This window comes from Eucyclogobius newberryi, unplaced genomic scaffold, assembly GCF_026437365.1.
Source record: "Eucyclogobius newberryi isolate DKJ021-1_F unplaced genomic scaffold, fEucNew1.0.hap1 SCAF_15, whole genome shotgun sequence".
NCBI classification, from domain to species: Eukaryota; Metazoa; Chordata; class Actinopteri; order Gobiiformes; family Gobiidae; genus Eucyclogobius; species Eucyclogobius newberryi.
This window is the reverse complement of record NW_027315779.1, coordinates 35,903,100-35,930,332: the sequence shown is the minus strand read 5'-3', so window position 1 is coordinate 35,930,332 and position 27,233 is coordinate 35,903,100. Positions and strand designations below refer to the sequence as shown.

General features: G+C 58.0%; 1 protein-coding gene across 1 annotated transcript in view; it reads left to right on the top strand.

Annotated features, from left to right (window-relative positions):
• Positions 1-12,310: 12,310 nt before the first annotated feature.
• capn5b (calpain 5b) overlaps positions 12,311-27,233 on the top strand; it is a gene marked incomplete at its 3' end in the record, with an annotated part of 290,932 nt that continues 276,009 nt past the window's right edge. The window contains exon 1 of the mRNA XM_072447028.1: positions 12,311-12,463. The remainder of the gene's footprint in view (positions 12,464-27,233) is intronic.

The following is a 27,233-nucleotide window of genomic DNA, read 5'->3' as shown; positions in this document are numbered from 1 at the left end:
TCTGCCTCTGCATCTCTGCATCTCTGCATCTCTGCTTCTCTGCATCTCTGCATCTCTGCCTCTCTGCATCTCTGCATCTCTGCATCTCTGCATCTCTGCATCTCTGCATCTCTGCATCTCTGCCTCTCCGCATTTTAGCCTCTCTGCCTCTCTGCATCTCTGCATCTCTGCCTCTCTGCATCTTAGCTTCTCTGCATCTTAGCCACTCTGCATCTCTGCATCTTTTTCTCTCTCTCTTCATCTCTGCATCTCTGCATCTTTGCCTCTCTGCCCCTCTTCATCTCTGCCTCCCTGCCTCTCTGCCTCTGCCTCTCTGCATTTTTGCCTCTTTGCATTTTTGCCTTGCTTCCTCTCTGCCTCTCTACCTCTGCCTCTCTGCATCTCTGCCTATGCCTCTCTGCCTCTCTTTACCTCCGCCTCCCTTCCTCTGCATCTCTGCCTCTCTGCATCTCTGCCTCTGCATCTCTGCCTCTGCATCTCTACCTCTTTGCATCCCTGCCTCTCTGCCTCTCTGCCTCTCTGCCTCTCTGCATCCCTGCATCTCTGTATCTCTGCCTATGCATCTCTGCCTCTCTGCCTCTCTGACTCCCTTCCTCTCTGTATCTCTGCCTCTGCCTCTCTGCCTCTCTGCCTCTGCATCTCTGCATCTCTGCCTCTCTGCATCTCTGCTTCCCTGCATCTCTGCCTCTCTGCCTCTGCATCTCTGCATCTCTGCATCTCTGCTTCTCTGCATCTCTGCATCTCTGCCTCTCTGCATCTCTGCATCTCTGCATCTCTGCATCTCTGCATCTCTGCATCTCTGCCTCTCCGCATTTTAGCCTCTCTGCCTCTCTGCATCTCTGCCTCTCTGCATCTTAGCTTCTCTGCATCTTAGCCACTCTGCATCTCTGCATCTTTTTCTCTCTCTCTTCATCTCTGCATCTCTGCATCTTTGCCTCTCTGCCTCTCTTCATCTCTGCCTCCCTGCCTCTCTGCCTCTGCCTCTCTGCATTTTTGCCTCTTTGCATTTTTGCCTTGCTTCCTCTCTGCCTCTCTACCTCTGCCTCTCTGCATCTCTGCCTATGCCTCTCTGCCTCTCTTTACCTCCGCCTCCCTTCCTCTGCATCTCTGCCTCTCTGCATCTCTGCCTCTTCCTCTCTGTATCTCTGCCTCTCTGCCTCTCTGCCTCTCTGCCTCTCTGCCTCTCTGCCTCTCTGACTCTCTGCCTCTCTGCATCTCTGCATCTCTGCCTCTATGCCTCTGCATCTCTGGCTCTCTGCCTCTCTGCCTCTCTGCCTCTCTGCCTCTCTGCATCTCTGCCTCTATGCCTCTCTGCATCTCTGCCTCTCTGCCTCTCTGCATTTCCGCATCTCTACCTCTGCATCTCTGCCTCTGCATCTCTGCCTCTTTGCATCTCTGCCTCTCTGCCTCTCTGCATCTCTGCCTCTGCATCTCTGCCTCTGCATCTCTACCTCTTTGCATCCCTGCCTCTCTGCATCTCTGCCTCTCTGCCTCTCTGCCTCCCTTCCTCTCTGCATCTCTGCCTCTGCCTCTCTGCCTCTCTGCCTCTGCATCTCTGCATCTCTGCATCTCTGCCTCTCTGCATCTCTGCTTCCCTGCATCTCTGCCTCTCTGCCTCTGCATCTCTGCATCTCTGCATCTCTGCATCTCTGCATCTCTGCATCTCTGCGTCTCTGCATCTCTGCATCTCTGCCTCTCCGCATTTTAGCCTCTCTGCCTCTCTGCATCTCTGCATCTCTAACTCTCTGCATCTTAGCTTCTCTGCATCTTAGCCACTCTGCATCTCTGCATCTTTGCCTCTCTGCCTCTCTTCATCTCTGCCTCCCTGCCTCTGCCTCTCTGCATTTTTGCCTCTCTGCATTTTTGCCTTGCTTCCTCTCTGCCTCTCTACCTCTGCCTCTCTGCATCTCTTCTTCTTAGCATCTCTGCCTCTGCCTCACTACTTCTCTGCCTCACTGCCTCTCTGTATCTCTCCCTCTCTGCCTCTCTGCCTCTGCAACTTAGCATCTCTGCCTCTATATCTCTGCCTCTCTACCGCTGCCTCTCTGCTTCTCTGCCTCTGCATCTTAGCATCTCTGCCTCTCTTTCTAGCTGCCTCTGTATCTCTGCCTCTCTGCTTCTCTGCCTCACTGCCTCTGCATCTCTGTCTCTGCCTCTCTGCCTCTCTGCCTACTCCTCTCTGCCTCTCTTTACCTCTGCCTCCCTTCCTCTGCATCTCGGCATCTCTGCCTCTCTGCATCTCTGCCTCTCTGCATCTCTGCCTCTGCATCTCTGTATCTCTGCCTCTGCATCTCTGCCCCTCTGCCTCTGCATCTCTGCCTCGCTTTCTCTGCATCTCTGTCTCTCTGTATCTCTGCCTATCTGCCTCTCTGCCTCTCTGCCTCTATACCGCTGCTTCTCTGCCTCACTGCCTCTGCATCTCTGCATCTCTGCCTCTCTGCATCTCTGCCTCTCTGCATCTTAGCTTCTCTGCATCTTAGCCACTCTGCATCTCTGCATCTTTGCCTCTCTGCCTCTCTTCATCTCTGCCTCCCTGCCTCTCTGCCTCTGCCTCTCTGCATTTTTGCCTCTCTGCATTTTTGCCTTGCTTCCTCTCTGCCTCTCTACCTCTGCCTCTCTGCATCTCTTCTTCTTAGCATCTCTGCCTCTGCCTCACTACTTCTCTGCCTCACTGCCTCTCTGTATCTCTCCCTCTCTGCCTCTCTGCCTCTGCAACTTAGCATCTCTGCCTCTATATCTCTGCCTCTCTACCGCTGCCTCTCTGCTTCTCTGCCTCTGCATCTTAGCATCTCTGCCTCTCTTTCTCGCTGCCTCTGTATCTCTGCCTCTCTGCTTCTCTGCCTCACTGCCTCTGCATCTCTGTGTCTGCCTCTCTGCCTCTCTGCCTACTCCTCTCTGCCTCTCTTTACCTCTGCCTCCCTTCCTCTGCATCTCGGCATCTCTGCCTCTCTGCATCTCTGCCTCTCTGCATCTCTGCCTCTGCATCTCTGTATCTCTGCCTCTGCATCTCTGCCTCTCTGTATCCCTGCCTCTGCATCTCTGCCCCTCTGCCTCTGCATCTCTGCCTCGCTTTCTCTGCATCTCTTTCTCTCTGCACCTCTGCATCTCTGCCTCTCTGCTTCTCTGCATTTCTGCATCTCTACCTCTGCATCTCTGCCTTTGTATCTCTGCCTCTGCATCTCTGCATCTCTGCCTCTCTGCATCTCTGCATCTCTGCCTCTCTGCATCTCTGCATCTCTGCCTCTCTGTATCTCTGCATCTCTTCCTCTCTGCCTCTCCGCATCTCTGCTCATCTGCCTCTCTGCCTCTCTGCATATCTGCCTCTCTGCCTCTCTTCATCTCTGCCTCTCTGCATCTTAGCATCTCCGCCTCTGCATCTCTGCCTCTCTGCATCTCTGCCTCTACATCTCTGCCTCTCTGACTCTCTGCCTCTGCCTCTGCGTCTCTGCCTCTCTGCCTATCTGCCTCTCTTCATCTCTGCCTCTGTGCATCTTAGCATCCCCGCCTCTGCATCTCTGCCTCCCTTCATCTCTGCCTCATTATCTCTGCCTCTCTGACTCTTTGCCTCTCTTCATCTCTGCCTCTCAAGCCCAATGCATCTCTGCATTTTTTTGCCTCTCTGCATTTTTGCCTCGCTTCCTCTCTGCCTCTCTACCTCTGCCTCTCTGCATCTCGGCCTCTGCCTCACTGCATCTTAGCATCTCTGCCTCTGCATCTCTGCCTCTCTACCGCTGCCTCTCAGCTTCTCTGCCTCTGCATCTTAGCATCTTAGCATCTCTGCCTCTGAATCTGCCTCCCTTTCTCTCTGCCTCTGTTTCTCTTCCTCTCTGCCTCTGCATATCTGCCTCTCTGCCTCTCTGCTTCTCTGCCTCTCTGCCTCTCTGCATCTCTGCATCTCTGCATCTCTGCCTCTCTGCATCTTAGCCTCTCTCCCTCTCTGGATCTCCGCCTCTGCATCTCTGCATCTCTGCATATCTGCATCTCTGCATCTCTTCCTCTCTGCATCTCTGCACCTCTGCCTCTCTGCCTCTCTGCATCTCTGCCTCTCTGCCTCTCTTCATCTCTGCCTCTCAGCATCTTAGCATCTCCGCCTCTGCATCTCTGCCTCTCTGCATCTCTGCCTCTGCGTCTCTGCCTCTCTGCCTATCTGCCTCTCTGCCTCTCTGCATCTTAGCATCTCCGCCTCTGCATCTCTGCCTCTCTTCATCTCTGCCTCTGCATCTCTGCCTCTATGACTCTTTGCCTCTCTTCATCTCTGCCTCTCAAGCCCACTGCATCTGCATTTTTTTTCCTCTCTGCATTTTTGCCTCGCTTCCTCTCTGCCTCTCGACCTCTGCCTCTCTGCATCTCGGCCTCTGCCTCTCTTCATCTCTGCCTCTCTGCCTCACTGCATCTTAGCATCTCTGCCTCTGCATCTCTGCCTCTCTACCGCTGCCTCTCAGCTTCTCTGCCTCTGCATCTTAGCATCTTAGCATCTCTGCCTCTGCATCTCTGCCTCTCTTTCTCTCTGCCTCTGCTTCTCTGCCTCTCTTCCTCTGCATCTCAGCCTCTCTGCCTCTCTGCTTCTCTGCCTCTCTGCCTCTCTGCATCTCTGCATCTCTGCCTCTCTGCATCTTAGCCTCTCTGCCTCTCTGGATCTCCGCCTCTGCATCTCTGCCTCTCTGCATCTCTGCCTCTCTGCCTCTCTGCATCTCTGCCTCTGCATCTCTGCCTCTCTGCATTTCCTCCTCTCTGACTCTCTGCCTCTCTTCATCTAGGCCTCCCTGCCTCTCTGCATCTCTGCATCTTAGCCTCTCTGCATCTCTGCATCTCTTCCTCTCTCTCTTCATCTCTGCATCTCTGCATCTTTGCCTCTCTGCCTCTCTTCATCTCTGCCTCCCTGCCTCTCTGCCTCTGCCTCTCTGCATTTTTGCCTCTCTGCATTTTTGCCTTGCTTCCTCTCTGCCTCTCTACCTCTGCCTCTCTGCATCTCTTCATCTTAGCATCTCTGCCTCTGCCTCTCTACTTCTCTGCATCACTGCCTCTCTGTATCTCTCCCTCTCTGCTTATCTTCCTCTCTTCATCTCTGCCTCACTGCCAATCTGCCTCTCTGCCTCTCTGCCTCTCTGCATCTTAGCATCTCTGCCTCTACATCTCTGCCTCTCTACCGCTGCCTCTCTGCTTCTCTGCCTCTGCATCTTAGCATCTTAGCATCTCTGCCTCTCTTTCTCGCTGCCTCTGCCTCTCTGCCTCCCTTCATCTCTGCCTCTCTGCCTCTCTGCCTCTCTGCATCTCTGCCTCTCTGCATCTCTGAATCTCTGCCTCTCTGCATCTCTGCTTCCATGCATCTTTGCCTCTCTGGCTCTGCATCTCTGCATCTCTGCCTCTCTGCGTCTCTGCCTCTGCATCCCTGCCTCTCTGCGTCTCTGCCTCTCTGCATCTCTGCCTCTGCCTCTCTGCCTCTCTGCCTCTCTGCATCTCTGCATCTCTGCCTCTCTGCATCTTTGCCTCTCTGGCTCTGCATCTCTGCATCTCTGCATCTCTGTATCCCTGCCTCTCTTCATCTCTGCCTCCCTGTCTCTCTGCATCTTAGCATCTCTGCCTCAGCATCTCTGTCTCTCTGCCTCTGCCTCTCTGCATTTTTGCATCTCTGCATTTTTGCCTTGCTTCCTCTCTGCCTCTCTACCTCTGCCTCTCTGCATTTCTTCATCTTAGCATCTCTGCCTCTGCCTCTCTACTTCTCTGCCTCGCTGCCTCTCTGCATCTCTCCCTCTCTGCTTATCTTCCTCTCTTCATCTCTGCCTCTCTGCCTCTCTGCCTCTTAGCATCTCTGCGTCTCTACATCCCTGCCTCTCTACCGCTGCCTCTCTGCTTCTCTGCCTCTGCATCTAAGCATCTTCGCATCTCTGCCTCTCTTTCTCGCTGCCTCTGTATCTCTGCCTCTCTGCCTCTGCCTCTCTTCCTCTCTTTACCTCTACCTCCCTTCCTCTGCATCTCTGCCTCTGCATCTCTGTATCTCTGCCTCTGCATCTCTGCCTCACTGCCTCTACATCTCTGCCTCTCTGCATCTCTGCCTCTCTGCATCTCTGCCTCTCTGCCTCTCTGCATCTCTACCTCTGCATCTCTGCCTCTGCATCTCTGCCTCTTTGCATCTCTGCCTCTCTGCCTCTCTGCATCTCTGCCTCTGAATCTCTGCCTCTGCCTCTCAGCCTATCTGTATCTCTGCCTCTGCATCTCTGCCTCTCTGCCTCTCTGCCTCACTTCCTCTCTCTATCTCTGCCTCTGCATCTCTACCTCTCTGCCTCTGCATCTCTGCGTCTCTGCATCTCTACATCTCTGCATTATAGCCTCTCTGCCTCTCTGCATCTCTGCATCTCTGCGTCTTTGCCTCTCTGCCTCCCTTCATCTCTGCCTCTCTGCCTCTCTGCCTCGCTGCATCTTAGCATCTCTGCCTCTACATCTCTGCCTCTCTACCGCTGCCTCTCTGCTTCTCTGCCTCTGCATCTTAGCATCCCTGCCTCTTTCTCTCTGCCTCTCTTTCTCTCTGCTTCTTTATCTCTGCCTCTCTGCTTCTCTGCCTCACTACCTCTGCATCTCTGCCTCTCTGCCTCTGCATCTCTGCATCTCTGCGTCTCTGCATCTCTGCATCTCTGCCTCTCTGCATTTTAGCCTCTCTGCCTCTCTGCCTCTCTGCCTCTCTGCATTTCTGCATTTCAGCCTCTCTGCCTCTCTTCATTTCTGCATCTCTGCATCTTTGCCTCTCTACCTCTCTGCATCTCTGCCTCTCTGCATCTCTGCCTCTGCATCTCTGTATCTCTGCCTCTGCATCTCTGCCTCTCTGTATCCCTGCCTCTGCATCTCTGCCCCTCTGCCTCTGCATCTCTGCCTCGCTTTCTCTGCATCTCTGTCTCTCTGCATCTCTGCCTCTCTGCCTCTCTGCCTCTCTGCATCTCTTTCTCTCTGCACCTCTGCATCTCTGCCTCTCTGCTTCTCTGCATTTCTGCATCTCTACCTCTGCATCTCTGCCTTTGTATCTCTGCCTCTGAATCTCTGCATTCTGACTCTCTGACTCTCTTCCTCTCTGTATCTCTGCCTCTGCATCTCTGCATCTCTGCATCTCTGCATCTCTGCCTCTCTGCATCTCTTAATCTCTGCCTCTCTGTATCTCTGCATCTCTTCCTCTCTGCCTCTCTTCATCTCTGCCTCTCTGCCTCTCTTCATCTCTGCCTCTCTGCATCTTAGCATCTCCGCCTCTGCATCTCTGCCTCTCTGCATCTCTGCCTCTGCATCTCTGCCTCTCTGACTCTCTGCCTCTGCCTCTGCGTCTCTGCCTCTCTGCCTATCTGCCTCTCTTCATCTCTGCCTCTGTGCATCTTAGCATCCCCGCCTCTGCATCTCTGCCTCCCTTCCTCTCTGTATCTCTGCCTCTGCCTCTCTGCCTCTCTGCCTCTGCATCTCTGCATCTCTGCCTCTCTGCATCTCTGCTTCCCTGCATCTCTGCCTCTCTGCATCTCTGCATCTCTGCATCTCTGCATCTCTGCATCTCTGCCTCTGCCTCTCTGCCTCTCTGCTTCTCTGCCTCTGCATCTTAGCATCTTAGCATCTCTGCCTCTCTTTCTCGCTGCCTCTGCCTCTCTGCCTCCCTTCATCTCTGCCTCTCTGCCTCTCTGCCTCTCTGCATCTCTGCCTCTCTGCATCTCTGAATCTCTGCCTCTCTGCATCTCTGCTTCCATGCATCTTTGCCTCTCTGGCTCTGCATCTCTGCATCTCTGCCTCTCTGCGTCTCTGCCTCTGCATCCCTGCCTCTCTGCGTCTCTGCCTCTCTGCATCTCTGCCTCTGCCTCTCTGCCTCTCTGCCTCTCTGCATCTCTGCATCTCTGCCTCTCTGCATCTTTTCCTCTCTGGCTCTGCATCTCTGCATCTCTGCATCTCTGCATCTCTGTATCTCTGCATCTCTGCATCTCTGCCTCTCTGCATTTTAGCCTCTCTGCCTCTCTTCATCTCTGCCTCCCTGCCTCTCTGCATCTTAGCATCTCTGCCTCTGCATCTCTGTCTCTCTGCCTCTGCCTCTCTGCATTTTTGCATCTCTGCATTTTTGCCTTGCTTCCTCTCTGCCTCTCTACCTCTGCCTCTCTGCATTTCTTCATCTTAGCATCTCTGCCTCTGCCTCTCTACTTCTCTGCCTCGCTGCCTCTCTGCATCTCTCCCTCTCTGCTTATCTTCCTCTCTTCATCTCTGCCTCTCTGCCTCTCTGCCCCTTAGCATCTCTGCGTCTCTACATCCCTGCCTCTCTACCGCTGCCTCTCTGCTTCTCTGCCTCTGCATCTAAGCATCTTCGCATCTCTGCCTCTCTTTCTCGCTGCCTCTGTATCTCTGCCTCTCTGCCTCTCTGCCTATGCCTCTCTTCCTCTCTTTACCTCTACCTCCCTTCTTCTGCATCTCTGCCTCTGCATCTCTGTATCTCTGCCTCTGCATCTCTGCCTCACTGCCTCTACATCTCTGCCTCTTTGCATCTCTGCCTCTCTGCCTCTCTGCATCTCTACCTCTGCATCTCTGCCTCTGCATCTCTGCCTCTTTGCATCTCTGCCTCTCTGCCTCTCTGCATCTCTGCCTCTGAATCTCTGCCTCTGCCTCTCAGCCTATCTGTATCTCTGCCTCTGCATCTCTGCCTCTCTGCCTCTCTGCCTCACTTCCTCTCTCTATCTCTGCCTCTGCATCTCTACCTCTCTGCCTCTGCATCTCTGCGTCTCTGCATCTCTACATCTCTGCATTATAGCCTCTCTGCCTCTCTGCCTCTCTGCATCTCTGCGTCTCTGCATCTCTGCATCTCTGCCTCTCTGCATCTCTGCCTCTGCATCTCTGTATCTCTGCCTCTGCATCTCTGCCTCTCTGTATCCCTGCCTCTGCATCTCTGCCCCTCTGCCTCTGCATCTCTGCCTCGCTTTCTCTGCATCTCTGTCTCTCTGCATCTCTGCCTCTCTGCCTCTCTGCCTCTCTGCATCTCTTTCTCTCTGCACCTCTGCATCTCTGCCTCTCTGCTTCTCTGCATTTCTGCATCTCTACCTCTGCATCTCTGCCTTTGTATCTCTGCCTCTGAATCTCTGCATTCTGACTCTCTGACTCTCTTCCTCTCTGTATCTCTGCCTCTGCATCTCTGCATCTCTGCATCTCTGCATCTCTGCCTCTCTGCATCTCTTAATCTCTGCCTCTCTGTATCTCTGCATCTCTTCCTCTCTGCCTCTCTTCATCTCTGCCTCTCTGCCTCTCTTCATCTCTGCCTCTCTGCATCTTAGCATCTCCGCCTCTGCATCTCTGCCTCTCTGCATCTCTGCCTCTGCATCTCTGCCTCTCTGACTCTCTGCCTCTGCCTCTGCGTCTCTGCCTCTCTGCCTATCTGCCTCTCTTCATCTCTGCCTCTGTGCATCTTAGCATCCCCGCCTCTGCATCTCTGCCTCCCTTCCTCTCTGTATCTCTGCCTCTGCCTCTCTGCCTCTCTGCCTCTGCATCTCTGCATCTCTGCCTCTCTGCATCTCTGCTTCCCTGCATCTCTGCCTCTCTGCATCTCTGCATCTCTGCATCTCTGCATCTCTGCATCTCTGCCTCTGCCTCTCTGCCTCTCTGCTTCTCTGCCTCTGCATCTTAGCATCTTAGCATCTCTGCCTCTCTTTCTCGCTGCCTCTGCCTCTCTGCCTCCCTTCATCTCTGCCTCTCTGCCTCTCTGCCTCTCTGCATCTCTGCCTCTCTGCATCTCTGAATCTCTGCCTCTCTGCATCTCTGCTTCCATGCATCTTTGCCTCTCTGGCTCTGCATCTCTGCATCTCTGCCTCTCTGCGTCTCTGCCTCTGCATCCCTGCCTCTCTGCGTCTCTGCCTCTCTGCATCTCTGCCTCTGCCTCTCTGCCTCTCTGCCTCTCTGCATCTCTGCATCTCTGCCTCTCTGCATCTTTTCCTCTCTGGCTCTGCATCTCTGCATCTCTGCATCTCTGCATCTCTGTATCTCTGCATCTCTGCATCTCTGCCTCTCTGCATTTTAGCCTCTCTGCCTCTCTTCATCTCTGCCTCCCTGCCTCTCTGCATCTTAGCATCTCTGCCTCTGCATCTCTGTCTCTCTGCCTCTGCCTCTCTGCATTTTTGCATCTCTGCATTTTTGCCTTGCTTCCTCTCTGCCTCTCTACCTCTGCCTCTCTGCATTTCTTCATCTTAGCATCTCTGCCTCTGCCTCTCTACTTCTCTGCCTCGCTGCCTCTCTGCATCTCTCCCTCTCTGCTTATCTTCCTCTCTTCATCTCTGCCTCTCTGCCTCTCTGCCTCTTAGCATCTCTGCGTCTCTACATCCCTGCCTCTCTACCGCTGCCTCTCTGCTTCTCTGCCTCTGCATCTAAGCATCTTCGCATCTCTGCTTCTCTTTCTCGCTGCCTCTGTATCTCTGCCTCTCTGCCTCTCTGCCTATGCCTCTCTTCCTCTCTTTACCTCTACCTCCCTTCTTCTGCATCTCTGCCTCTGCATCTCTGTATCTCTGCCTCTGCATCTCTGCCTCACTGCCTCTACATCTCTGCCTCTCTGCATCTCTGCCTCTCTGCATCTCTGCCTCTCTGCCTCTCTGCATCTCTACCTCTGCATCTCTGCCTCTGCATCTCTGCCTCTTTGCATCTCTGCCTCTCTGCCTCTCTGCATCTCTGCCTCTGCATCCCTGCCTCTCTGCGTCTCTGCGTCTCTGCCTCTCTGCATCTCTGCCTCTCTGCCTCTCTGCCTCTCTGCCTCTCTGCATCTCTGCATCTCTGCCTCTCTGCATCTTTGCCTCTCTGGCTCTGCATCTCTGCATCTCTGCATCTCTGCATCTCTGTATCTCTGCATCTCTGCATCTCTGCCTCTCTGCATTTTAGCCTCTCTGCCTCTCTTCATCTCTGCCTCCCTGCCTCTCTGCATTTTTGCATCTCTGCATTTTTGCCTTGCTTCCTCTCTGCCTCTCTACCTCTGCCTCTCTGCATTTCTTCATCTTAGCATCTCTGCCTCTGCCTCTCTACTTCTCTGCCTCGCTGCCTCTCTGCATCTCTCCCTCTCTGCATTATAGCCTCTCTGCCTCTCTGCCTCTCTGCATCTCTGCATCTCTGCGCCTTTGCCTCTCTGCCTCTCTTCATCTCTGCCTCTCTGCCTCTCTGCCTCGCTGCATCTTAGCATCTCTGCCTCTACATCTCTGCCTCTCTACCGCTGCCTCTCTGCTTCTCTGCCTCTGCATCTTAGCATCCCTGCCTCTTTCTCTCTGCCTCTCTTTCTCTCTGCTTCTTTATCTCTGCCTCTCTGCTTCTCTGCCTCACTACCTCTGCATCTCTGTCTCTCTGCCTCTGCATCTCTGCATCTCTGCGTCTCTGCATCTCTGCATCTCTGCCTCTCTACATTTTAGCCTCTCTGCCTCTCTGCCTCTCTGCCTCTCTGCATTTCTGCATTTCAGCCTCTCTACCTCTCTGCATCTCTGCCTCTCTGCATCTCTGCCTCTGCATCTCTGTATCTCTGCCTCTGCATCTCTGCCTCTCTGTATCCCTGCCTCTGCATCTCTGCCCCTCTGCCTCTGCATCTCTGCCTCTCTGCCTCTCTGCCTCTCTGCATCTCTTTCTCTCTGCACCTCTGCATCTCTGCCTCTCTGCTTCTCTGCATTTCTGCATCTCTACCTCTGCATCTCTGCCTTTGTATCTCTGCCTCTGAATTTCTGCATTCTGACTCTCTGACTCTCTTCCTCTCTGTATCTCTGCCTCTGCATCTCTGCATTTCTGCATCTCTGCATCTCTGCATCTCTGCCTCTCTGCATCTCTGCATCTCTGCCTCTCTGTATCTCTGCATCTCTTCCTCTCTGCCTCTCCGCATCTCTGCTCATCTGCCTCTCTGCCTCTCTGCATATCTGCCTCTCTGCCTCTCTTCATCTTAGCATCTCCGCCTCTGCCTCTCTGACTCTCTGCCTCTGCCTCTGCGTCTCTGCCTCTCTGCCTATCTGCCTCTCTTCATCTCTGCCTCTGTGCATCTTAGCATCCCCGCCTCTGCATCTCTGCTTGGCGATGAGCGGAGGACGTGGACCACTTAGAAATGAGCACACGCTCCATTTCCTTCCTGTACTTTCAAAATAAAACCATGTACTTTGTTCTTATAGTGTCATTCAATTAATGAGATGGAAAATGCATTTCAAGTTAACATTTGACCATCATTGTTGGTCTAGAATTAAAGGGCTGCTAATTATTTGGAGACAATAGAAGTTATTCTTGCTATAGCAGAAGCTCTACTGTTAAACGTCAGCACAGCACTTCCGCCGCGTCCAACGCGCTCGTCGGGCGCTTGCCGCTGAAGTGCCGCTGCTGTGTGGAGAGGCGCACCGCCAGCGGAGCAGCGGGAGAACGTGTGGAGGACCCAGCAGCCTCAGGAAAGCGAGAGCCGGACCGGCTGGACCCCGGAGGTGGACCCGACAGAGAGCGCGCTGCCGCGGAAGAGGCCTCAGTTTAGGTAACGGAGCAACGCAACCGACTCTAGCTTTACCAAGCCGCGGCAGGTGTTGCGAGCGGCGCTGATGGAGACGCGGCAGTTGCGCACCGCCAAAGCGGCAGAAGTGGCTTGTTAAATCTCGGGGGATGCTATGTCCTCTCCAGCGGTTGTTTATGGAGGTCTGCCCGGGGCGGCCGCTCTGTCCAGGACATGAGACCTCAGGAGTTTGCGCAAAGAGAGCGGCAAACGTCCCCGGCCACAGGCTGACGTGTGTTTATGTCCAGTTTATTAGCCCCTCCGGTTTAGCACCGTTCTGGACCGTTCTGGACCGTGCTGGACCGTGATGGGTTTAGTGAGGTGTGGCTGTGTGAGACAAATATTATGAGCGACACAAATTCCATGTAAGAATGAATCCAATGCACGAGGGGCTCCACTCACGCCTGCTCCCTATTACACACTTGAGCTGCTAGCAATACAATAAATACACAAAGTACTGTATGTCTGTGAGTGTGCGTGTGTGAGTGTATATATATATATATATATATATATATATATATATATATATATATATATATATATATATATATATATATATACATATACACACATACATACACACAATTGGACAATTGGAACAATTAGATTTTCTTTTTCAGGTCATGAGCTGCTTATACATAATATAATATAGTTCTATAAATTACAATATCTACAGGTTCTATAGAGACATCACACAACTCTCAGTTTGCCTGTTATGGACATTTTAAGATGCTAATTACTAAACTTGGCGTTCTTTCAAAAGTATTCTAACACTATAGATTTTCCCGGTTATATATCAGGTCGTTCCATGGCTTTTGTGTTTACTTTTTACATTCTTTTGGCTAACGTATGGCTCTATGTATGATTTGCTCATCGCAGCATCAAACACAGATTTCCACAGTAACAGATGTTTAGATGTTTTTTTTTGTTTTGTTTTTTACTTCCATCCAGAGCTCTGTTGGTTTGTACAAACACCCATGTGTCGGCTATATATACTATAATATACTATACCTTGACAATACTACATCTTTTTTCTGAACTGCATTTGTAAAAACACTTTCCGTTGTTTCTTCAGTGACGACGCGAGACATGTGACAGTGTGAGACGTTAAACCGACTCTCTCCTGATCACATCCTGTATGGTCTTAAGCGTTGTGTTTGCTCAGGGCTGGTGTGTGTTTGCAGGAGCAGAGCTCATGCACTGCAGAGCGGGACCCCCCCTCACCTCGCCTCTCTTTCCCTCCTCCTCCCTCCTCCTCCCTCCTCCTCCCCCCTCCTCTCTCCTCCCCCCCTCCTCTCTCCTCCCCCCCTCCTCTCTCTTCCTCCCCCTCTCTCTCCCTCCTCTCTCCTCCCCCCCTCCTCTCTCTTCCTCCCCCTCTCTCTCCCTCCTCTCTCCTCCCCCCCTCCTCTCTCTTCCTCCCCCTCTCTCTCCCTCCTCTCTCCTCCCCCCCTCCTCTCTCCTCCCCCCCTCCTCTCTCCTCCCCCCCTCCTCTCTCTTCCTCCTCCTCTCTCTCCCTCCTCTCTCCTCCCCCCCTCCTCTCTCTCCCTCCTCTCTGCCTCTTTGCTGCTGTTGGATACTGGTGCATTACAGCACTGGAGCCCGTGCAGCCTCAGCCTGGTGACCACACTGGTCCTGACCTGGAAGTTTTGGACATTTCATATGTGGTTCTGACTGAAATGAATGTTTACTTTGGCGGATTGTCCCATGTTTGCTCATGTCCCACGATGTGGTGTCAAACTGAAAAGTTGGGTGTGTCCTGGATGGACTCTTGTTTACTCACTTTAGTAATCATAGGCTCAGGCTTCAGTAACACTTACAGGGCTGGTATCATACAAAATTGACTTTCGAGCTTTTGACCTTGTAATTAACTTATTCCCTCAGCAAAACATCGCTGGAGTTGTCTTTAGTTTTGTTTCTCCTGTTGTTTATGGGCTCATCTTCTAAGCTTCTTCTCGGTTTGACCCATCTCCAGTTTTATGATGACAAAGTTGGATCTCCTCGGTCTCCTGTGCACTCTTTACATTATCACCAGACTCATTTTGAGCATTTCTACCCCGTCGTCGCCCCGAACTCGTCGCCCCGAACTCGTCGCCCCGCACTCGTCGCCCCGCACTCACACTTGTCGCCCCGCACTCGTCGCCCCGCACTCGTCGCCCCGCACTCGCACTTGTCGCACCGCACTCGTCGCCCCGCACTCGCACTTGTCGCCCCGCACTCGTCGCCCCGCACTCGTCGCCCCGCACTCGCACTTGTCGCCCCGCACTCGCACTCGTCGCCCCGCACTCGTCGCCCCGCACTCGTCGCCCCGCACTCGTCGCTCCGCACTCGTCGCCCCGCACTCGCACTTGTCGCACCGCACTCGTCGCCCCGCACTCGCACTTGTCGGCCCGCACTCGTCGCCCCGCACTCGTCGCCCCGCACTCGTCGCCCCGCACTCGCACTTGTTGCCCCGCACTCGCACTCGTCGTCCCGCACTCGTCGCCCCGCACTCCCACTTGTCGCCCTGCACTCGTCGCCCCGCACTCGTCGCCCCGCACTCGTCGCCCCGCACTCGTCGCCCCGCACTTGTCGCCCCGCACTCGTCGCCCCGCACTCGTCGCCCCGCACTCGTCGCCCCGCACTCGTCGCCCCGCACTCGTCGCCCCGCACTCGTCGCCCCGCACTCGTTGCCCTGCACTTGTCGCCCCGCACTCGCACTTGTCGCCCCGCCCCGCACTCTTCGCCCCGCACTCGTCGCCCCGCACTCCCACTTGTCGCCCCGCACTCGACGCCCCGCACTCATCGCCCCGCACTCGTCGCCCCGCACTCGCACTCGTCGCCCCGCACTCCCACTTGTCGCCCCGCACTCGTCGCTCCGCACTCGTCGCCCCGCACTCGTCGCCCCGCCCTCGTCGCCCCGCACCTTCACTCGTCGCCCCGCACTCGTCGCCCCGCACTCGTCGCCCCGCACTCGTCGCCCCGCACTCACACTTGTCGCCCCGCACTCGTCGCCCCGCACTCGTCGCCCCGCACTCGTCGCCCCGCACTCGTCGCCCCGCACTCGCACTTGTCGCACCGCACTCGTCGCCCCGCACTCGCACTTGTCGCCCCGCACTCGTCGCCCCGCACTCGCACTTGTCGCCCCGCACTCGCACTTGTCGCCCCGCCCCGCACTCTTCGCCCCGCACTCGTCGCCCCGCACTCACACTTGTCGCCCCGCACTCGTCGCCCCGCCCTCGTCGCCCCGCACTCGCACTCGTCGCCCCGCACTCGTCGCCCCGCACTCCCACTTGTCGCCCTGCACTCGTCGCCCCGCACTCGTCGCCCCGCACTCGTCCCCCCGCACTCGCACTCGTCGCCCCGCACTCCCACTTGTCGCCCCGCACTCGTCGCTCCGCACTCGTCGCCCCGCCCTCGTCGCCCCGCACTTGCACTCGTCGCCCCGCACTCGCACTTGTCGCCCCGCACTCGTCGCCCCGCACTCGTCGCCCCGCACTCGCACTTGTCGCCCCGCACTCGCACTCGTCGCCCCGCACTCGTCGCCCCGCACTCGTCGCCCCGCACTCGTCGCCCCGCACTCGTCGCCCCGCACTCGTCGCCCCGCACTCGCACTTGTCGCACCGCACTCGTCGCCCCGCACTCGCACTTGTCGGCCCGCACTCGTCGCCCCGCACTCGCACTTGTCGCCCCGCACTCGCACTCGTCGTCCCGCACTCGTCGCCCCGCACTCCCACTTGTCGCCCTGCACTCGTCGCCCCGCACTCGTCGCCCCGCACTCGTCGCCCCGCACTCGTCGCCCCGCACTTGTCGCCCCGCACTCGTCGCCCCGCACTCGTCGCCCCGCACTCGTCGCCCCGCACTCGTCGCCCCGCACTCGTCGCCCCGCACTCGTCGCCCCGCACTCGTCGCCCCGCACTCGTTGCCCTGCACTCGTCGCCCCGCACTCGTCGCCCCGCACTCGTCGCCCCGCACTCGTCGCCGCGCACTCGTCGCCCCGCACTCGCACTTGTCGCCCCGCACTCATCGCCCCGCACTCGTCGCCCCGCACTCGTCGCCCCGCACTCGTCGCCGCGCACTCGTCGCCCCGCACTCGCACTTGTCGCCCCGCACTCGCACTTGTCGCCCCGCACTCGACGCCCCGCACTCATCGCCCCGCACTCGTCGCCCCGCACTCGCACTCGTCGCCCCGCACTCCCACTTGTCGCCCCGCACTCGTCGCTCCGCACTCGTCGCTCCGCACTCGTCGCCCCGCACTCGTCGCCCCGCCCTCGTCGCCCCGCACCTTCACTCGTCGCCCCGCACTCGTCGCCCCGCACTCGTCGCCCCGCACTCGTCGCCCCGCACTCGTCGCCCCGCACTCACACTTGTCGCCCCGCACTCGTCGCCCCGCACTCGTCGCCCCGCACTCGTCGCCCCGCACTCGTCGCCCCGCACTCGCACTCGTCGCCCCGCACTCCCACTTGTCGCCCCGCACTCGTCGCTCCGCACTCGTCGCTCCGCACTCGTCGCCCCGCACTCGTCGCCCCGCCCTCGTCGCCCCGCACCTTCACTCGTCGCCCCGCACTCGTCGCCCCGCACTCGTCGCCCCGCACTCGTCGCCCCGCACTCGTCGCCCCGCACTCACACTTGTCGCCCCGCCCTCGTCGCCCCGCACTCGTCGCCCCGCACTCGTCGCCCCGCACTCGTCGCCCCGCACTCGCACTTGTCGCACCGCACTCGTCGCCCCGCACTCGCACTTGTCGCCCCGCACTCGTCGCCCCGCACTCGCACTTGTCGCCCCGCACTCGCACTTGTCGCCCCGCCCCGCACTCTTCGCCCCGCACTCGTCGCCCCGCACTCACACTTGTCGCCCCGCACTCGTCGCCCCGCCCTCGTCGCCCCGCACTCGCACTCGTCGCCCCGCACTCGTCGCCCCGCACTCCCACTTGTCGCCCTGCACTCGTCGCCCCGCACTCGTCGCCCCGCACTCGTCCCCCCGCACTCGCACTCGTCGCCCCGCACTCCCACTTGTCGCCCCGCACTCGTCGCTCCGCACTCGTCGCCCCGCCCTCGTCGCCCCGCACTTGCACTCGTCGCCCCGCACTCCCACTTGTCGCCCCGCACTCTTCGCCCCGCACTCGTCGCACTCGCACTTGTCGCCCCGCACTCGCACTTGTCGCCCCGCACTCGCACTTGTCGCCCCGCACTCGCACTCGTCGCCCCGCACTCGTCGCCCCGCACTCGTCGCCCCGCACTCGTCGCCCCGCACTCTTCGCCCCGCACTCGTCGCCCCGCACTCCCACTTGTCGCCCCGCACTCGACGCCCCGCACTCATCGCCCCGCACTCGTCGCCCCGCACTCGCACTCGTCGCCCCGCACTCCCACTTGTCGCCCCGCACTCGTCGCTCCGCACTCGTCGCCCCGCACTCGTCGCCCCGCCCTCGTCGCCCCGCACTTGCACTCGTCGCCCCGCACTCGTCGCCCCGCACTCGTCGCCCCGCACTCGCACTTGTCGCCCCGCACTCGTCGCCCCGCACTCGGCGCCCCGCACTCGCACTTGTCGCCCCGCACTCGCACTTGTCGCCACGCACTCGCACTCGTCGCCCCGCACTCGTCGCCCCGCACTCGTCGCCCCACACTCTTCGCCCCGCATTCGTCGCCCCGCACTCCCACTCATCGCCCCGCACTCGTCGCCCCGCACTCGTCGCCCCGCACTCGTCGCCCCGCACTACCACTTGTCGCCCCGCACTCGTCGCCCCGCCCTCGTCGCCCCGCACTCGTCGCCCCGCCCTCGACGCCCCGCACTCGCACTTGTCGCCCCGCACTCGTCGCCCCGCACTCGTCGCCCCGCACTCGCACTCGTCGCCCCGCACTCGTCGCCCCGCACTCGTCGCCCCGCACTCGTCGCCCCGCACTCTTCGCCCCGCACTCGTCGCCCCGCACTCCCACTTGTCGCCCCGCACTCGACGCCCCGCACTCATCGCCCCGCACTCGTCGCCCCGCACTCGCACTCGTCGCCCCGCACTCCCACTTGTCGCCCCGCACTCGTCGCTCCGCACTCGTCGCCCCGCACTCCCACTTGTCGCCCCGCACTCTTCGCCCCGCACTCGTCGCACTCGCACTTGTCGCCCCGCACTCGCACTTGTCGCCCCGCACTCGCACTTGTCGCCCCGCACTCGCACTCGTCGCCCCGCACTCGTCGCCCCGCACTCGTCGCCCCGCACTCGTCGCCCCGCACTCTTCGCCCCGCACTCGTCGCCCCGCACTCCCACTTGTCGCCCCGCATTCGTCGCCCCGCACTCCCACTCATCGCCCCGCACTCGTCGCCCCGCACTCGTCGCCCCGCACTCGTCGCCCCGCACTCGTCGCCCCGCACTACCACTTGTCGCCCCGCACTCGTCGCCCCGCCCTCGACGCCCCGCACTCGCACTTGTCGCCCCGCACTCGTCGCCCCGCACTCGTCGCCCCGCACTCGCACTCGTCGCCCCGCACTCGCACTCGTCGCCCCGCACTCGCCCCCCCGCACTCGTCGCCCCGCACTCGTCGCCCCGCACTCACACTTGTCGCCCCGCACTCGTCGCCCCGCACTCGTCGCCCCGCACTCGGCGCCCCGCACTCGTCGCCCCGCACTCGTCGCCCCGCACTCGCACTTGTCGCACCGCACTCGTCGCCCCGCACTCGCACTTGTCGCCCCGCACTCGTCGCCCCGCACTCGTCGCCCCGCACTCGTCGCCCCGCACTCGCACTTGTCGCACCGCACTCGTCGCTCGCACTCGCACTTGTCGCCCCGCACTCGTCGCCCCGCACTCGTCGCCCCGCACTCGCACTTGTCGCCCCGCACTCGCACTTGTCGCCCCGCACTCGCACTCGTCGCCCCGCACTCGTCGCCCCGCACTCGTCGCCCCGCACTCGTCGCCCCGCACTCTTCGCCCCGCACTCGTCGCCCCGCACTCGCACTTGTCGCCCCGCACTCGCACTTGTCGCCCCGCACTCGCACTCGTCGCCCCGCACTCGTTGCCCCGCACTCGTCGCCCCGCACTTGTCGCCCCGCACTCTTCGCCCCGCACTCGTCGCCCCGCACTTCCACTTGTCGCCCCGCACTCGTCGTCCCGCACTCATCGCCCCGCACTCGCACTCGTCGCCCCGCACTCCCACTTGTCGCCCCGCACTCGTCGCTCCGCACTCATCGCCCCGCACTCGTCGCCCCGCCCTCGTCGCCCCGCACTTGCACTTGTCGCCCCGCACTCGTCGCCCCGCACTCGTCGCCCCGCACTCGTCGCCCCGCACTCGTCGCCCCGCACTCGTCGCCCCGCACTCGCACTCGTCGCCCCGCACTCGTCTCCCCGCACTCGTCGCCCCACACTCGCACTCGTCGCCCCGCACTCGTCGCCCCGCACTCGCACTCGGCGCCCGGAACTCGTCGCCCCGCACTCGACGCCCCGCACTCGACGCCCCGCACTCGCACTTGTCGCCCCGCACTCGCACTTGTCGCCCCGCACTCGCACTCGTCGCCCCGCACTCGTCGCCCCGCACTCGTCGCCCCGCACTCGTCGCCCCGCACTCTTCGCCCCGCACTCGTCGCACTCGCACTCGTCGCCCCGCACTCGTCGCCCCGCACTCGTCGCCCCGCACTCTTCGCCCCGCACTCTTCGCCCCGCACTCGTCGCACTCGCACTTGTCGCCCCGCACTCGCACTTGTCGCCCCGCACTCGCACTTGTCGCCCCGCACTCGCACTCGTCGCCCCGCACTCGTCGCCCCGCACTCGTCGCCCCCACTTGTCGCCCCGCACTCGTCGTCCCGCACTCATCGCCCCGCACTCGTCGCCCCGCACTCGCACTCGTCGCCCCGCACTCCCACTTGTCGCCCCGCACTCGTCGCTCCGCACTCGTCGCCCCGCACTCGTCGCCCCGCCCTCGTCGCCCCGCACTTGCACTTGTCGCCCCGCACTCGTCGCCCCGCACTCGTCGCCCCGCACTCGTCGCCCCGCACTCGCACTTGTCGCCCCGCACTCGTCTCCCCGCACTCGTCGCCCCGCCCCGAGTATCATTTTATAATTGATTGACATTACTAGTCATTTATAATGTCTGTAAATCTATACTCTGTGTTTTGCCCTGAACTGTGCGGATCAGTCCGATCAGCAGGAGCCTGATACGATCTGACAGCTCTCGGAGCAGTTCACAGTCCAGCTGGAAGGCCGAGGTAAAAGAAGAATCAGGGCTGCGTCCTCACCCCAAGAACCTCACAATACTCACATCTCCTCATGCATGCATATTCCTAAATAAAGGTCTCAAAGGTTTAGAACTTTATAAAGTTCTAAACTCTTTCAAGTTTTTTAGACAATAAGGTGACTATGACGGCACAGTATGAGAAAAAAACAACTACCATATTTGATTTGATAACTGTGTAATTTAGTCTTTACTCTATTGCATTGCACAATGAGGGTTTTGATGATTACTATCATGTGGGTTCACTATTACTATGATTTTATATATTCTATACATTGTTTTATATATTTAAGTATCTGAATAATATGCCTTGCCAATAATATGCTCGAGTGGTTTTTGTACTAAAGTTTAAAACAAGGCGCTGTCCACGGTGTTGAACTGTAGTGTTACCGCTATCTGCTGTGGTGCTGTCCATGGTGCTGAACTGACGGGATATCGTTTTCTCCTCTGTGGGGGTCTATGGTGATAAACTGTAGTGTTGCAGCTCTTTACTACGATGCTGTCCATGGTGCTGAACTGTAGGAGTGCTGCACTTGTGGGCTGTCCATAATGATGAACTGTATTCTTACTGCGCTCTCTTCTATGGGGTGGTCCATGGTGCTGAACTGTACTGTTAGTACCAAAAGCGGGAAGCAAGATTAATTAATTTTCCAAATAATCATGATTAGAGATATCACTGTGAAAATATCATCAGATATATCACTAGTAAAATAATCATAATTATAGATATCACTTTAAAAATGTGATTCTAATTATAGCTAAAAAATAAGTAATTATTATAGATATCACTGTAAAAGTTTATGCTTATAAATATCAATGCAAATCCTATCATTATTATAGATGTCACTGGTAAAACTAATCCTGATTATTAATATCTCTCAGAAATAATGTTTATTATTTATACTTTTTTTTACTTTTTTGAGGGAAGACATGTAGCAAATTGTTGACGCCGGATTAAATCTCACGACGCGACACACCATGTGAGCAAACACCTGTGCAATCCAGTGTGAGAGTGGCACAGAAAATATAATTATCAGGCCTCAAAATTCCAACCGTTTGGGTCACAAATTTGACCAAGTTTTGTCAGTGCAACTGAAGAAAAATATTTGGTAGCAGATGTGACAGAAAGTAATTGCCAAAATAAACAGGGCTTTAAGAAGCAGTGAACAACGTCCTTTGAAAGCCAATGGCAAGTCATTCTCTGGGTTGGACATCCGGGTATCAGAACTACTGGGCTTGTAAAGGGATCAACATCAGACCATAAGAAAGCTTAGCATGTCTGGAGAAGATTCTAGTAGTTGATCATACAAAGTATGTGTGATTCATAAAGAATTATACATTATATATTTTAATCTTGATGTTGGACCATCGTAAATTGTCCCAATTTTTAACTGAGCTGGATTTCAATGCCAATGTTCAGCCAATCAGCACACATCCTCAGCAGCAGCTGTTGGCACATTTGCAATGAAATATGTGCTGAGCCTGATCACCACGTTACCAAGATTCAAATATCCACAGTCTTCAATCAGATGATCGTTTAATAAAACAGCATCGTCTCTTAACTGGCTCTTGAGAGTTAATGTTAATCCAGTAGTGCACGAAGGACAAATGCAGCTTATCAAGCAATATGGTCGCGCCCATGGCCCAGTTTGCCATAATGGGACGGACCATTTTGCTAACTACCGGTAGTCGGGTAGTCTGGATTTGGCCCACGAATAGCCCGCATTTAAACTATGGGGAGGACTGCTGTTATCTTCACAGGCTACAAAGCAGGACTTGAGTCAAACACCTTAAAAGTTATTATTATTATTATTATTATTATTATTATCATTATTAAATCCAGAAGAGCCATCTGCACTGTATGTCCACCCCTGAGCCCTGCTGAGCACCCCTGAGCCCTGCTGAGCACCCCTGAGCCCTGCTGAGCACCCCTGAGCCCTGCTGAGCACCCCTGAGCCCTGCTGAGCACCCCTATACCCCTGAGCCCTGCTGAGCACCCCTGAGCCCTGCTGAGCACCCCTATACTTGGTAGTCTCGAATTGGCCCTGATCATTATTATTGACTGAACCAAAATAATGAATAATTGAAGAAAATGTCTTTAGGGACAACAGAGAGCTTGGTCAGTAGTTGACTAAAGACATTTTTGACGGAAGGAGACGACGCCCTGAAACTACAAAAGCTCTCAAAACATCAGCATCTCTTTCACCCAAACTGCACTCATAAGACCACAGCCCAGGAAGTCATGCAAAATCAACGGTAAGAGTTTATATCTATACAGCATTTATACATGTTTAATAATTATTAACAAATTATTGGCAAATATAAACTAATCCCTAACAATCATTAACACAAATTGACCCTAACCCTTTGTAGTTTATACAGTGTTGCCAAAACTGTCACTTCAAACACAATTGACACAAAAAAAGGAAGGTACTTCTCACCCTTTCTCTCTCTTCTTCTCCTCTCCCAATGTCTCCTCTCTCTCCCTGTTCTAGCTCTTTCCTCCATCTTTACCCCCTCTGTCTTCTCTTTTCTCCTCTCTTTTCGCTCTCTCTCTTCTCTCTCTTCCTCGGTGCAGGTTAAGCAGTGAGGCTTGTCGAGGACAGCACAGTCACGAGCGGGGACAGAAAGCCATCTGTCAACCCTCACCTTCCCACTGTGTCCTCCCCTCACTCCCTCAGGGAACCCCTCCACACAGCCCCCCCTGCAGCCCACACCTGACCCCTCCACACAGCCCCCCCTGCAGCCCACACCTGACCCCTCCACACAGCCCCCCCCTGCAGCCCACACCTGACCCCTCCACACAGCCCCCCCTGCAGCCCACCCCTGACCCCTCCACACAGCCCCCCCCCTGCAGCCCACCCCTGACCCCTCCACACAGCCCCCCCCTGCAGCCCACCCTTGACCCCTCTACACAGCCCCCCCTGCAGCCCACCCCTGACCCATCCACACAGCCCCCCCCTGCACCCCACCCCTGACCCCTCCACACAGCCCCCCCCTGCAGCCCACACCTGACCCCTCCATACAGCCCCCCCCTGCAGCCCACCCCTGACCCCTCCACACAGCTCCCCCTGCAGCCCACACCTGACCCCTCCACACAGCCCCCCCCTGCAGCCCACACCTGACCCCTCCACACAGCCCCCCCCCTGCAGCCCACACCTGACCCCTCCACACAGCCCCCCCTGCAGCCCACACCTGACCCCTCCACACAGCCCCCCCCTGCAGCCCACCCCTGACCCCTCCACACAGCCCCCCCCTGCAGCCCACCCCTGACCCCTCCACACAGCCCCCCCCTGCAGCCCACACCTGACCCCTCTATACAGCCCCCCCCTGCAGCCCACACCTGACCCCTCCACACAGCCCCCCCTGCAGCCCACCCCTGACCCCTCCACACAGCCCCCCCCTGCAGCCCACCCCTGACCCCTCCACACAGCCCCCCCCTGCAGCCCACCCCTGACCCCTCTACACAGCCCCCCCCTGCAGCCCACCCCTGACCCATCCACACAGCCCCCCCCTGCACCCCACCCCTGACCCCTCTACACAGCCCCCCCCCTGCAGCCCACACCTGACCCCTCCACACAGCCCCCCCCTGCACCCCACACCTGACCCCTCCACACAGCCCCCCCTGCAGCCCACCCCTGACCCCTCCATACAGCCCCCCCCTGCAGCCCACCCCTGACCCCTCCACACAGCCCCCCCCTGCAGCCCACACCTGACCCCTCCATACAGCCCCCCCCTGCAGCCCACCCCTGACCCCTCCACACAGCTCCCCCTGCAGCCCACACCTGACCCCTCCACACAGCCCCCCCCTGCACCCCACACCTGACCCCTCCACACAGCCCCCCCCCTGCAGCCCACACCTGACCCCTCCACACAGCCCCCCCCTGCACCCCACACCTGACCCCTCCACACAGCCCCCCCCCTGCAGCCCACACCTGACCCCTCCACACAGCCCCCCCCTGCAGCCCACCCCTGACCCCTCCATACAGCCCCCCCCTGCAGCCCACACCTGACCCCTCCACACAGCCCCCCCCTGCACCCCACCCCTGACCCCTCTACACAGCCCCCCCTGCAGCCCACCCCTGACCCCTCCATACAGCCCCCCCCTGCAGCCCACACCTGACCCCTCCACACAGCCCCCCCCTGCACCCCACCCCTGACCCCTCCACACAGCCCCCCCCTGCAGCCCACACCTGACCCCTCCACACAGCCCCCCCTGCAGCCCACACCTGACCCCTCTATACAGCCCCCCCCTGCAGCCCACACCTGACCCCTCCACACAGCCCCCCCTGCAGCCCACCCCTGACCCCTCCACACAGCCCCCCCCCTGCAGCCCACCCCTGACCCCTCCACACAGCCCCCCCCTGCAGCCCACCCTTGACCCCTCTACACAGCCCCCCCTGCAGCCCACCCCTGACCCATCCACACAGCCCCCCCCTGCACCCCACCCCTGACCCCTCCACACAGCCCCCCCCTGCAGCCCACACCTGACCCCTCCATACAGCCCCCCCCTGCAGCCCACCCCTGACCCCTCCACACAGCTCCCCCTGCAGCCCACACCTGACCCCTCCACACAGCCCCCCCCTGCACCCCACACCTGACCCCTCCACACAGCCCCCCCTGCAGCCCACACCTGACCCCTCCACACAGCCCCCCCCCTGCAGCCCACACCTGACCCCTCCACACAGCCCCCCCTGCAGCCCACACCTGACCCCTCCACACAGCCCCCCCCTGCAGCCCACCCCTGACCCCTCCACACAGCCCCCCCCTGCAGCCCACCCCTGACCCCTCCACACAGCCCCCCCCTGCAGCCCACCCCTGACCCCTCCACACAGCCCCCCCCTGCAGCCCACCCCTGACCCCTCCACACAGCCCCCCCCTGCAGCCCACCCCTGACCCCTCTACACAGCCCCCCCCTGCAGCCCACCCCTGACCCATCCACACAGCCCCCCCCTGCACCCCACCCCTGACCCCTCTACACAGCCCCCCCCCCTGCAGCCCACACCTGACCCCTCCACACAGCCCCCCCTGCAGCCCACCCCTGACCCCTCCATACAGCCCCCCCCTGCAGCCCACCCCTGACCCCTCCACACAGCCCCCCCCTGCAGCCCACACCTGACCCCTCCATACAGCCCCCCCCTGCAGCCCACCCCTGACCCCTCCACACAGCTCCCCCTGCAGCCCACACCTGACCCCTCCACACAGCCCCCCCCTGCACCCCACACCTGACCCCTCCACACAGCCCCCCCCCTGCAGCCCACACCTGACCCCTCCACACAGCCCCCCCCTGCACCCCACACCTGACCCCTCCACACAGCCCCCCCCCTGCAGCCCACACCTGACCCCTCCACACAGCCCCCCCCCTGCAGCCCACACCTGACCCCTCCACACAGCCCCCCCCTGCAGCCCACACCTGACCCCTCCACACAGCCCCCCCCTGCAGCCCACACCTGACCCCTCCACACAGCCCCCCCCTGCAGCCCACCCCTGACCCCTCCACACAGGCTCCCCCTGCAGCCCACCCCTGACCCCTCCATACAGCCCCCCCCTGCAGCCCACACCTGACCCCTCCACACAGCCCCCCCCTGCACCCCACCCCTGACCCCTCTACACAGCCCCCCCTGCAGCCCACACCTGACCCCTCTTTAGGCTATTAATGTCTATTAAAGTCTGAGCCGTATAGAGGGTTATGGGGACCTGTGAAAGGGGCAATATGATTTTGGGGGTTTGTGTTGATTTATGCCATTTTTGTGTTCCACCCCTATCTTTTGTGAATTGGTTTGCCCAGGGGAGGGGCTAGGGGATTTAAAAGGGAGGTCAGCTCATTGTTGGGGGAAGAGAGCCAAGGGGAGCGTGTCTACTGTGAGACCCTGTTGTTGTTGTTGTTGTTGTTGTTATTGTTTTGGGACTGAGTGTAAATAAAAATCACCACACACATTCTTCGACTGAGCCATCATTTTTCACGGAAGCTAAAACGAACCCGTGACAGTAGGGCTGTGCTCAATATATCGATATCGTGATATATTGTGATGGACTTCTTGTCAATGTGTATGATACAGAGATGTGTATGATACAGATGTGTATGATACAGATGTCTATGATACAGATGTGTATGATACAGATGTGTATGATACAGATGTGTATGATACAGATGTGTATGATACAGATGTGTATGATACAGATGTGTATGATACAGATGTCTATGATTCAGAGATGTGTCTCGTGATACACTAAAAACAACAAAGTCATTAGAAATAGCAGAGTTACACTTTGGAACGTACAGACTGCTGTAAAAAGGCAGAGTCTGATGAGCTGAGAATATGACTTCATCGCGGGACAGTTGAGTTCTGATATTGACGACAGTGTGAACATGACATTCTAATGCGTTTTTTTTATTCTACTTAATCAAAACATACATTTTAAGTAAACTTTTAACACCGGTTTTAAGAGATATCGTGACTCAAGACACGTATCGTATCGACTTCGCTGTTTCGGGATCGTTTGTATTCGGACATCTGACCATTTTTGGGAAGATATTGTATCACATTGGGGATGGAAATGTCTGGTTTGG